The 12,927-nt window shown below is 45.3% G+C and overlaps 1 protein-coding gene across 1 annotated transcript in view; it reads left to right on the plus strand.

Moving 5' to 3' along the window:
* KLF7 (KLF transcription factor 7) overlaps nt 1-12,927 on the plus strand; it is a 59,236-nt gene that overhangs the window by 31,461 nt on the left and 14,848 nt on the right. The gene's annotated exons all lie outside the window — the stretch shown is intronic.

Below are 12,927 nucleotides of genomic sequence, written 5' to 3' on the forward strand. Positions count from 1 at the left end.
GAATGACATGGAGTTTGAATGAAATAATGTAGGTAGAAAGGGAATGGGCTGTATGGATAGATTGGAGGCTGTTATTTTGGGTAACATTTACAAATGTGTTATATATATATATATCTGTGTGTAAGCTGGTTGAAGCATACCGAATTGGCTTAGGCTGGCTGTTCAGGTTCCCTCCTCATTTCTTCATAGTCCCCAGCAGCTCTTCAGCTGGTATTCATTGGCATTAATAGCTATGCCATTCACACACGTTGCTGCTTTGTTCTAAGCTTCACACGTGATGAGAGATGATAAATTCCCATTAGCACTGTCTTATCATGTGATTATTCTTGTTTCCAGAGGGATTGCTATAATCAGTTTTCTCAATTCTACTGTAAAATGTGTGGTCTCTTACAATAACTGCACATTTAGTTCACGATCTTATCATGCAGGCAGATTCCTAGAAGCAAGGTTGTTCTTGCAAGGTAGAAAATAACACGTTGGACCAACACAGTAAATCAGATAAATATGTGGGTTGTTAAGAGAGCTGCATTCATCACATACTAGGCAGCACTGTAAAAGTTACATGGTCTGAAGTATAAATCATAGTAAGACATAAAAGGCATTGATCTTTTTATATGGGCTTTCTAGTGCTTTTACTGGGGATAGCTGCCTTGCCAGGAGTGACCTCACCTGTGATTCAGTGATTTGAAAGCCAGTGAAAGTAGTACAATAATTTTAAAATCAGCATCAACATGGTCAGAATGTTGGTTCCTTGTAGCACCAATGCTGCTGTGAGGGCTTGTCCCTGCTGGGGCTGACCAGTGGGACATTCCAGCCAAGGCCTTCCAGCAGGTGATGGAGCTTCCATGAAAGTACAAATGAAGAGTGTGAGAGCTGTTGACCCAGTGATCTTGTCTGTTCAGATATGACACCATGTTTGTTCTCAAGCTGGAAGTGATGGGTCTTACACAGCTTTTCCTGAGCTTAGTTAGGGATGTGACACAATAGTGTGGAAAGGGTGAACTTGTGAAGTTTTCCTGGTGTAGTCATGCAAATGGGGATATGAACAAGGAATCATGAGGAGCACTTACAAGAACTTCTAATCTCTCAGTGCCTCAAACCTTTGGTGTCAAAATCTTGTAAGAGTTTGAATGCTTTTGAACCCAGCCTTAGGCCTGGTTGAATTTTCTGAGGCCAAAACCTTTCCCCTCTAACATTACCATATGAAATCTTATGTTTTACAATTAATCTACAATGAGAAACGTTTCTCACTGGCCCTGTGATCTTTCTGTTGAATAGCCTTGGATTGTAGGTGGTGCCATGACGTGCTGAGCCTGCCCATCCACAGCAGTGCTTGATGTGGTGAGAGAGGCACGTCTGCCTTTGCTGGCAGAGAGGGGAGACCTTTATCAGAGGATGAGACGGCAGCTGCCTGGGTGCAGAGCCCAGACCTCCCACTCCCAGCACTTCACCTGGTGGGATCAGCTAGCTCTGATATTGCCAGTTAAACCATCAGAGGTTTAAACAGCCCCAAATTATGGGAGTGTTTCTGTTTCCATTCACCATGTCCTGAGCAGATAGCTTAGGTTGTTAGGAAAGCAGGAAGACAAAAAACAAGAGGGAATACAAGCTTGGAATGATGATCTCTCTCATCCTAACAGCTGTAAAGCCACTCTGCCCCTATCCATGTCCTTGCTGTGCACAGCTTTGTAGAAAGCATGGTGATGAGGACTGAATGCAGCCTTGTTGTTAAAACACATCTCTGATGCAGAACCTGAGAGCAGGACACCTGTCTCTCATTTTGTCTGTGGAAAGAAGATTGTCTAAATACCTGTGAACATTTACATCCTGGGAGCAACCTCAGTAAATCGAGGGAAGGAGTGTGATAGGCTTGCCTAAGCAGCTTATTTGAGTCTGGAGCACCAAGTCATTCAGACTCCTTCATACTGCTTGCATGCTCTGTTCCCTGGAAACACACTGACTGCTGGATGCCTTAAATGAGAGCTGGTACAATCAGGACATCTAATGTGTTCACACTGACCTCTTCAGTGGGGTTCCCCACAGGGAGCTCCTGCCTCTGGTGAAAACGTGGGACGCAGAGGAGTAGCTATGGATATTTGGGACTGAATTATAAATGTCAGGGCTGTGTCCTTTCCCATGCAGCCTGCAGGGCATGGGACAAGGAGCCCTTTTTTCCATGGGTGCTTTGTTTTTTTCACGCCTGAACTGAGTGTGCCAGTGTGCCGTGGGTTGCAAATGCACCCAGCAGTGCCAATGGCTAGTAGCCACTTGGCTTAGTCAGTGGCTGAGCCAGAGGGCCTGAAATGATTGCAGGCTATTTTCCTTTGGCTGGTGGTTCGTTAGTGTGTCATGTGAGAGCAGCGTGCCAGTGTGGGCTCTGTGGAAGGGTGTGAGTGCCCGGCGCACAAAGAGCTCCCAGTGTGGGGCTCAGGCACTGAGGCAGATGTGGGCTGGTCACTCAGCCTGCACGTGCAAAGTCCACTTGCTGGATCAAAGGGATTTACTGCAGTGCATGAAAACAAGCAGCCATGGGCTGGGGAGCGGCTGCGGGGTGGAAGGCAGCGGAAGGAGGCTGCATTCCTTTCATTCATATGTAAGGCTGACCAGACAGGCGCTGGCTGCTGTTCCTGCTGCTGCGGGATGAGCCAGGCTGGGCTGCAGGCAATGCGGGCTGATAGCAGCTTGCTAGATTGGGAACAATCCTCTCTTGGGGTTTTACTTTGCTGGGAAGCCCAGGAACCATCAAACCCCACATTTCACATTTCGCTTGGTGCATCTTCCACTTACTGTCCCACATCTCATCTGCAAGAGAATCAGGACAGCACTCTAAGGCCCATCAGTGGTCGAACTGGTTATGAAACCACCTTCTGGATGACCTTTGGAGAGGGAAAAACAATCATCTGTGTGGGAGAGAATTTAATCTGGAAGGGAAAGGGAAAAACATTGTCTGTATGGAAAGGGAAATGAAAATATTTGACTGAACTCAAAGCAAGCTAAAGTTAAGGGTGCACCTAAAGTTAAGGGTGTGTAAAGGAGCTAAGAGCAGTGGTGGGACTGACTGTCAGAGTGCAGCAAAGAAGCCCCTCGGGTAAGAAATAGCAGCTGGGCCTGTAAACAGGAAGAAAAGTGAGCTAGAGGTTTGGGAAAACCACACTGCCAGTGTGAGGGTGCAGTAAAAATATCTAAAGAAGGAGCAACCAGGACTGTCATGGTAATTCAACTCTGGCACATTCTCTCACAGTTATTCGGGGAGCAGACATCAGTGCAAACAATGGCATTTTCTCTCTTTTGAGAGAGGAAAATTTTCATCCTGCCTTCACACATGTGTGGAGATGAATTGTCAATGTAATGGAGAGTGGAAAGGAATGGAATTCCAATGAGCCAAACCCCATGTATAATCATCAGTACTTCCTAAATTAGAAAACAGGATATTGCTGGAGAGTGTTGAATGCAAATAAGTCTAAGGGTGAGCTGGCCTGTGACCTATGGAAAGATTAGTCATGGGATGTGACTGTCTCCCAGATCAGAGACTGCTGGAGATTTCTATCTCCTGACAAAACCATTCCTATCAGCCTTCCTTGCAGTAATTTGCAGGGAAAGGTATAAGATGGTGTAGGTCCTTTCTGACAGGGGATGACACAGCACATAAAAACTGGCCAGGAAATCCTTAAGATTGGGACAATGATTTAAAAAATTACCCTTATGGGGTTCTGCTAGGATTTACATTTTACAAGTATCAGAAGGTTTGCTTTTTCTTTTTTTTCTTTATCCATCCAAAACCAGGATTGGATACAACTGGATCTCAAGTCTGAGAAACAACAGTTGGGTACCTCAGATCTGTATTTAGGTTTCTAAGGGCTAAACAAGTGGGAAATACCCATGTAAATAGATGTTACTAGTCTACATGTGATCTTAAGATAGCACTTCTTAAGTGGGGTTTGTTTCACATTGTCAGGACATCTTATTTTAAATTATATAGTTCTTTGATCCAAAATGCTGGGTGAGAGTAACTAAAACAAACAAATCCACCCTGCAGGAAAACAAAGTACTACATTTGCAAGAAAAAGATGAGACACAAGAGATTAGAAAGAGCATTTACCAACAGAGGGTTTTTGAGATTGTGTATCAAATAATAGAGAAGAACTTTCACCAAGTGTTGAGATGAAAGAAAATACCTGAAATCTGAAAATTATTGATGGGGACAAAGTTGAGGAGTGTAGTCTGGATGATAGGAAAGAAGATTAATACAAAGGAAAGGAATAACAGAGAAAATAAAGGCTCTGTGTCAGTGATAGCACATGAATGGGAAGCTGCATTGCTGTATTGTTTTAGTGTAGTAGCATCTGTGAACAGAAAACCATTGAAGACAAGGAAAAAGCCAGTAGCCAAGCACAGCACCAATTCTGCAGGATTCAAGACTGAATAATGACTTAGGGAAAAGCATTTGGGAGAGCAGTATTGGTGACATAGGAGAAATTAAGGCCAAAGCCCAAGGTGTTTTGTTGTACAGAGACCCATGGCTTTGTGATGAGTCCACAGCTCTGTGTGCAGGACTGAAACCTCCAGGGGACATGGAGGGACATGGAGGATCCTGAAGCTCCAAGGGCAGCAGCTGAAGCAACACATGAATACGCTGCTGGAAGTGAGAGCCAGGGAATTGAAGGAGGAAGGGTATGTGACAGACCTTCATTCAGGGCTGCATTTCTTGGGGAGTATAGTTGTTTAGCCAATTTGGACAGATGTGGTTTTTGTTGTGATGTTGGACTTTTTAAAAGTTTTTTTTGTGTAAAAACATAACAAGTCTTTATCAAAGCTGATTAAAATAAGGCCAGCTTGATCCCAAACTCTCTCTAACTTTCTGACCTTGAAACCTTTTAGCCATTTGGCAAGTTTGGAGGGGAGTGTGGTTATTTTCTTGTGGAGAGTCAGAGCCTCGCTTCATTATTACAGCAAGAGCTTAGACTTAAAAAATTATCTTTGAGAACCACCCAGGCAGCAGGAGGATGGCCCTTGCCAAAAGCAGCCCTTGCCATTTAAAACACCAATGGTGTTCATCCATAGGTCAGTTGTCAATACCTGAATTCTCAGTCCCATGTTTCTCAGCTCCATCATTTGCCAAATCAATAGCATGGGACAATCTTAATTTTTGGGTTTGAAAATGTAAATAGGTGTTATTTGTTTGCCATGTGAGAAGATTTCTGGCACAAGGTAGACCTAGAAATTGATATTTTCTGTCTGTTCAGCTGCAGGAGGGCAAGTGCAGGTGCCTCCAAGTGTTATGGCAGTCTACCTTGGTAAGGCACAGAGGAGCCTTCTTGAATTTGGTGAATTTGTAATTTGATGTTTTCTTTATACCCATCCACCTGCTCCTGAGCCCCTGTGAAGCAGCCAGCCAGTGGGCAAATGATAGAGATCACAAAAAGAGACGGAAAGAAAAACCCACCAATTTGTCTTCTGCCAGTTTCCCTTTGTGTTGCTGCTGTCCCACACTGGTTAGAATTGGCAAGTTAACAAGGAGAAGCTATGATTTTCCTGTCCATTTGTCCAAAAGCACTGTCATTTCTAAACTATTTGAGGTCATGCCAGGGATGAATTGGAGATGTGTCCTCAGAAATGCTGTTTTAGGCTGAGGTGGGCATGACTGGGGGACCTGAAGAACTCTGGGCAGGAAAAGCCAAGTGTGCTACCTCTCATCTTAAAGGCAAGTGCTGGGTTAGAAGCTTTTCCTAAGCACAGTGTGGGTGTTTGAGTCTGGGTCATGTCTGGGCAGATAGTAGCCAGCAGCCTGGATGGACCTCTCCTAATCCAGAGCCTGTCTTTCCCACCCCACGTGGACACAGTCCCACACACCTGCATACCACCAGCAGCAACTTGAAAGCAGGAGCAGATGAGCTACAAGGTTTCATGGAAGCTGATCTAAATACAGCAGAGGTGTCCATGCTTTTGCCAAGGGTGGTGGGGTCCCAAATAAAACCATGGCACAATGGCATAAGCAGCCATTTTTACAGCAAAAAACAGCTGCAGGTAGGAGATCAGCCTGATTGGGATAGGGAATATGAGATACCCATTCAGTCCCATGCTCTCTGGTCAGGTGTCTGTGAGGCTGTTTTTGAAATAAGTTCAAGTCCAGTGGTTGTGTCCACCACTGTCAGCATCTAGTGCCTGCCTTGGTGGGTTTGTGGGAGTGTGATGTAATTGATCTGCCAGGCCTCCCCATACATATATTTCAGCCATTGTCCCCTTATCACAAGGGCTTTATGCTTGGCCTGCCTGATTGCAGCACATGTTTCATAGTTACTGTCTGTGGTTAAGTCCACCCCTTGGTCATGAGCCCACCATGTTGCATCTCTTCCCTGATGACCTGAGCCATCATGGACCCACCAAGCCAAAACTAATTCACCTTTATGTTGCCAGTCCAGACCTGTCTGAGACACTTTCATCTTGGCAGCCTAATCCACCTGTTCATTGTTGCAGTGTTCTTCAGTAGCCCAGCTTTTGGGTATGTGGGCATGTGCATGGGGTACTTTTACAGGCAGTTTCTCTACCTGTGGCAGTGTCTTGCCACAATTCATCAGCCTACATGCATGGGTTTACCTCTATGCTGCCAGTTGTCTAGGCAGTCCCATAGAACATTTGACAGGAACAAGGCATTAAAATTCCTTGGCTACAAGACATAGTTCATATTATTAATTAATTATTATTCAATCTTCTTTTGGTTAAATTATTTGTTCCTTTTGCATAGTCTTCTCCTTTTGAGTTCTTGAATCTGTGCACCGTGAGTTGATGGTCATAATCTCCTTCTGCTAAAATTACCCTTTCCCTAGTTTGATGAGTTGGCATTGTTTTTTCCTTGTAATCTGGTCTTATCTTGGTTGTTTTGTCAATTGTCTTTGGTTCCTTGATTTAGAAGAGGTCTTTCATGTGGAGGTGGTAGAAAAGCCTCACGGCCCTGCGGGGCAGGCTGGTTTTGGCCTCCACTCTGTAGAACAGTTTGGACCACCTCAAGGTGCTCTTTTCCCAGCAGTCTGTCCATACTGAAGATGAGGACGTCCATCACCTTCCCCGTCCCTGAGGTTTCTTCACGTTTCTCCAGATGCAGAAGGCAATACAAGCCATGCTGAGCAGCCTTACAGGTTGCCAGGCTGTACAGAGCAACGAGCTCATGTCAAGGGGCAAGGTGGTTCCAAAACTGGCACGAAGGATAGGGCAGGCTGGAGGCTGCACTCTGTGGGACAATGGGTGATTGCCTCAGTCACTCAGGAGCGATGTCCAGCCTCTCCCTGACCTGGTGCTGGCATTTGCAAAGGCCTGTGGTGCTGGTCCATGCAGCAGTCATGCTCTCGGCGAAAGCAGGCGGTTTCTTTGGACCCTCGGGAATGATGCCCATCCTGAACCTCACCCAGCCTGTGGGACTGCAGGAGTCTAGGCTGCTGGTGCATTCTTTGGCCGTACACGTGGGGGCAGTGAATGACAGAGACAGCCTGTGGAGCACTATGGTCAGGAAAACCACCAGGATGAGCCTCATTCCGGTCCTTTGCCAGAGTGACACCTTGACTCGTGAGCTGCCTTGGCGTGCCATGTTGGTCGCAGCTCAGGCTGTGATGTTCCGGCTGCTCAGTCTCCATGTGCTTGCTCGTGTTGGCATTGTGACATCATGGGCTGCTGTCACACAGGGCTCCGTGATGTCACAACACGTTTCCCGCCTGGCTGGCAGGCAATGAAAGCCAAAATGGAGCTGGGAAGCACCTGGGTAGATAGATTTGGAAGCTTGTCCCACTGCTATGACTGCTGGCAGGGAGTGGCACTGTGTCCCACAGGATTTGTACTGTGAGCTGTGCCCAGCCTCCATCCAAGCTGCATTCAGTGCTGTGCCCCAGCTGGGCAGCCATGATATGTGTCCACACAAAATCCTCTTGAGGGCAAAATGTCAACCCATGTTAAGAGGAAAGCCAAATTTCATGCATTTTGACAAAAAATTTTAACCCCTCTTGATCAGGGTCTTGGACAAACTGACCTGTAAGAGGAATAACAGATCGTTCTCAACATACCATTGCCTTTTACCATCACAATGTCAATTGGATACAGTCTACCATATAAAATTTCAAAGGGATTTACTCCCTTCATAACATGTATGGTGATTCAGATTCTCACTAAAGCATAGGTAACACATCTACGCTCTCCTTTGTGGATTTGCCACCCAGCACCCCTTTCTGCACAGAACTGTAAATAAGTACCTCGACTCTGTGTGTGGATCAACTTCTTGCACAGTGGGTGAAGCCACCTGTTTCAGGACAATGACTGCAGAACCAAAATCTTTCCACTGGTCAGCTTTAGACATGATAAGAAGGCTTAATAAGAATCAAAGTCTTTAAAACACTGCAGGCCAGTTTGCAATCCCAGAAGTCCCCATTTGCAGATAAGCACACACATGTTGTGTTAGGTAGATTTGTTCCTGAAGATGTCTGGCTTTCAAGACTCAGAACTGAAAATTGTGGCTGCAAAAACTGAATGCTGAAAAAACATTTGCAAGCATGCTAGCTAAGCTAATGATGACAAACATGAGTTTCAAGATAAAAGCTGATGCCCAGCTGAGTTCTGAAAGAAAGGTGTACTCAACTGTATGACCGTGCACATTCAGAGGCTTAGTGGGGATTTATTCCTTCCTCCTGTACATCTGGACTCCCACCACACACAGAGAGGTCTTAATAGCTTAGTTAATATAAACTTCCATTTGTACGTCTTGTTGGTCACCTGTAAAGTTTGCAAAGCCTTTCCTTCTTCAGAGTGAAATTTTCCACATTTGGGTTTTTTCCAGTAGGGTTGTTGTTTGTTATTTTAGAAATCGGAGCATGTGTGTTGGAGAGAGGCAGGGAGAAAAGAACTGTGCACAGTGTAACAAGTTTAGCTAAAAACTTGGCCCATGTAGTTGAAAATAATAGAAGGCTTCTATCTGTGAATATCTGGGTAAAAATTAACTTGAATTGATTAAGTTGTGATCCGTTGTAAACTGACTTCCATATGAGTGATATTTTATCATTAATTCTTTGTGAGACCCGTAGAAAAGGTGATTTTTTCTTGGGCTTTCTTTGGCTTTGAATGTGTGTTAGTAAACATGTTTCATACAGGAAACCTCTTTATTTTTTGATTTTTCTCCCTGAAGACACAGTGTCACCCAGCAACGGAATGTTGTAATACATTTGTGTTCTCCTTTGGTTACTTGCCCTCACCTGGCAGCATGAATGGTCTGGGTGCTTTCCAGCTGGTTGCATGTAACCCCCTTAGAGCCAAGGACAGGTAATCCTTTGTGCCTTTTCTGAAATCCAGATGGGGAGTCTTCCTGGCTGATAAAATTAACTCTCTTTACTCACTGCCTTGTGCTCTTGAGATTAGTCTGCTTGGTTCACCAAGGGCTGCCCAGCAGCACTGCCAAGGCCTTTTCACTGAGCCCTGCTCAGTGTGGAGCAGCTGGGTGCCCCTGCCAGCTGTGCCCAGGACAGAGAAAGCACCAGGAAGGGTGGGATCTCCTTCAGCCCGTGCCTGCCAGCATGTAGGTACCTCTGCCTTGCACCAGGGCAGCCTTTAGTGAGAGACTTGCCGGTGCATTCTTTAAACCCAAGCACGTTATTTCCCATTTGCATCTATCTCCAAATCAGATTCAGTATCTGAATGATTGAGATCATTGATCTTTTCCCATTTTTGCTGTTGACAAGAGTGGGAAATCAAAAGAAATGCATGTTCTTTCCCCCTCGTGTTTTATTCCTGTGCTGTCTCTGCCAGTCTGCATCATTTTTTTGGTCATCTTTTCTCTGATTTTCTAGTGACTAAAGGGAGAAGATGGTAAATGCTGAAAAACATCAGCACTGCAATAGTTTGAAAAAGCAAACCTCACATTCATTAGCAAAAATATGGAGCAAAACCATAAAAAATGTTAGCATCTGGAAAAAGGGAGTCTGTTCCTCTTAAATTTTTTTTGTCATTTCTCAACACAGTCCATGATACATGTATCTCATATTTTTCCTGATCTATGTGCCTTTATCTATAGTCTGGAATTTCTCAGAAACTCTTGACCTAAACGATAGGTTTCTAAGGAACACATCTCTGATACACTGCTCTGGATTATGTAAATATGCGCCATGTCCCTTAAAGGCTATCTCATTGCCCACCCTCTAAGATGAGTTACAAAAAACAAAGGGAAGGGAACAGGTTTCAGAGTGCTGGAAAAATCTGGTCTAGTGAGCTACTGATTTTTTTTTTTTGCCTTTTTCATCTGTTCCTTCTGCCGCTGCTACCTTGCTTTGCATCTTTGAGCTTGCAGAGCTCCACAGAATCTGAAACTAGAAGCCCTTATTAGAGGACATTTTTAAAAATTTCTTGCTGCTCCTCTGGGGACCGAAGTAATGGCAGCTTGAAGCAGCAGAGAATGTGTAATTAGGGCAAACAGCGATGCCTCGCGTGATCGGGAGGAACAGGAGGAGAGGAGGGGAAGCGCAGCAGCGCGGCCGGCGTGCTCGGGCTGTTACCAGGAGACCCCGGCACGAAATGCGGGAGATGCGGGCGCTGATGGGCCGGGCCCGCCGCCCGCTACCGGCCCGGCCTGCTGCACTGCTGCCTCTGCCTGCTGTTGCCAGGCAACTCCTTTCCTTTTCCTTTTCCTTTTCCTTTTCTTTTTCCTTTTCCTTTTCCTTTTCCTTTTCCTTTTCCTTTTCCTTTTCCTTTTCCTTTTCCTTTTCCTTTTCCTTTTCCTTTTCCTTTTCCTTTTCCTTCTCCTTCTCCTTCTCCTTCCCCTTCCCCTTCCCCTTCCCCTTCCCCTTCCCCTTCCCCTTCCCCTTCCCCTTCCCCTTCTCCTTCCCCTTCCCCTTCCCCTTCTCCTTCTCCTTCTCCTTCTCCTTCTCCTTCTCCTTCTCCTTCTCCTTCTCCTTCTCCTTCTCCTTCTCCTTCTCCTTCTCCTTCTCCTTCTCCTTCTCCTTCTCCTTCTCCTTCTCCTTCTCCTTCTCCTTCTCCTTCTCCTTCTCCTTCTCCTTCTCCTTCTCCTTCTCCTTCTCCTTCTCCTTCTCCTTTCCTTCTTTTTTCTTTTTTTTAAATTTCCCCCCCCTCCCCACTCACTTAGGTGACTGGAGGTTTAATTGGGTAGTTTTGCTGCTGGTGTTGCTCCCGGGTGCTCGTGTGTCCCTATTGCTCTGCTGCTGTCCCCAGGGCCTGGCCCAGGGGAGGGTGTGCTGGCAATTAATGGGGCACAAGCTGGGCTTGCGTGCTCAGGCTGGCACCAGCATCTGTCCCGCAGCCCTGCTCCCCACCACGGAGGAGCTTCCTTCAAAGAGGAGCTGTGGAGAGGGGTTTGAACGGGGAGCACATTGCAAAGGCTTTATCACTCTCAATGGGAGTCGTGCTCAGACCCAAAGAGATAAAGCCGGGCGTTCCTCCCCTCCTTCAGGGCTCAGTATGGAGGGCAATGTGTGCTTGTTAAATGCAGCCTCTTGAGTAGAAAATGGAACATTTCCATTTCTTTGAATGTTGCTACATGCTTTGCTTTTCTCTGCTTTTCAGCTAGGCAAGTGGGCTTTGTGGATGTGTTAGGTGCTTGTGTGTGTATAAGACATAATGCTGCAAAAATTGGATTCTTTTTGAATGGCTACATGCTGAAGATTGCTGCTGGCTTGGTAGACGAGCCTTGGCAAGGCCCTTAGGAACTAATCCGGAGCTTTGAAGTTTGTGGAAAGACTGATTGGACACTGGGTCTCCTTCTTAACCTTTTTTCCCCCATCTCTAACATAAATATAATCAGAGTCACCTCTCTATAAGGGCATTTCTGACCTTTTTGGATGAAAGGAGCTGTACATCATTCATGGAAATGTACTGCTTTTACACTTGATCATCCCTGCCCTTCTAAAAATAGGTACAACCTTCTCACATTGTGTATTTCACAATGCTGTCACATTCCTCTTCTGCCCCATACTGTCTTCTGCCAGCTTTTCTCTTGTGCTTTGTCACCCTTTCAAAGGCTTTTCCATTTTTCCAGCAGGTGGCAAAACTGAATAAAATGCCAATTTTAATTTTTTTGCTCTTTTTTTTGTGTAGAAAACATTGGCGGACCAGTTAAGCACTCACCATTGCCCCCTCCTCTGCATTCCTTTTAAATAATAAAAATATTAATTAGACTTTCTATTCTCCAACAAAAATCAATTAGGAGTATATTGAGGAATGAAAGGCTCAGAAAAGTATCTGAAATTGATTTTTGTAATTAGTTTTACTGGTTGATGGGTTGCATGCACATACACTTAGATATTAGCATTGATCTCCAGAGGATGTGTGTATTAAATAGCCTGCTCTTCCTTTTTGCTAAAGAAATGAACTTATTAATCTTAAAAAGAGGCTGATCTCTGGACTGCAGCCGCTCACCAGCCTTTTTGTAACCTCCCCAGCAGAGCAGCTGCCTGAGCCATGTGATGGTAACGTGCTGAATGTGGTGTGAAAGTGGGGAGCAGGTCTGGGGCAGCTCCTCTTCTGTGTCTCCTATTTGACAAGGTGTGTATATGTAATGAGGGAAGACAGGCACTGGTGTTTAGGAGACCTGTCTTGTTAGATTTCATTTTTCAGTGGTCCTTAACCCCAAACGTCCTTCTGAGATATGTTTCTATTAAATCTCATATAGCACTTGACACAGGAAGAGAGGAGTGACCAGTAACATTTTCTGTTGTGCCATGTGCTGTGTGCTGATGTTCAGCTAATTAGAAGAATTATGGCTTGGCCTCATTGGCATGCCATGTATGTAGCTTGTAAAGCTCTCAGGGACCCTTGGAGATGAAGAGTGCTACATAAATATAAAATATTGGTAATGTGAAGGTCCACATTAGGCTTCTCATTGTGCTAAGGCAGACTTTTATCATAAACTGCAGAGCAGCTAGGAATGCCTGCCTGGCATTTCTCTGC

The sequence above is a fragment of the Melospiza georgiana genome, chromosome 7 (genome assembly GCF_028018845.1).
Source record: "Melospiza georgiana isolate bMelGeo1 chromosome 7, bMelGeo1.pri, whole genome shotgun sequence".
Lineage (NCBI taxonomy): Eukaryota > Metazoa > Chordata > Aves > Passeriformes > Passerellidae > Melospiza > Melospiza georgiana.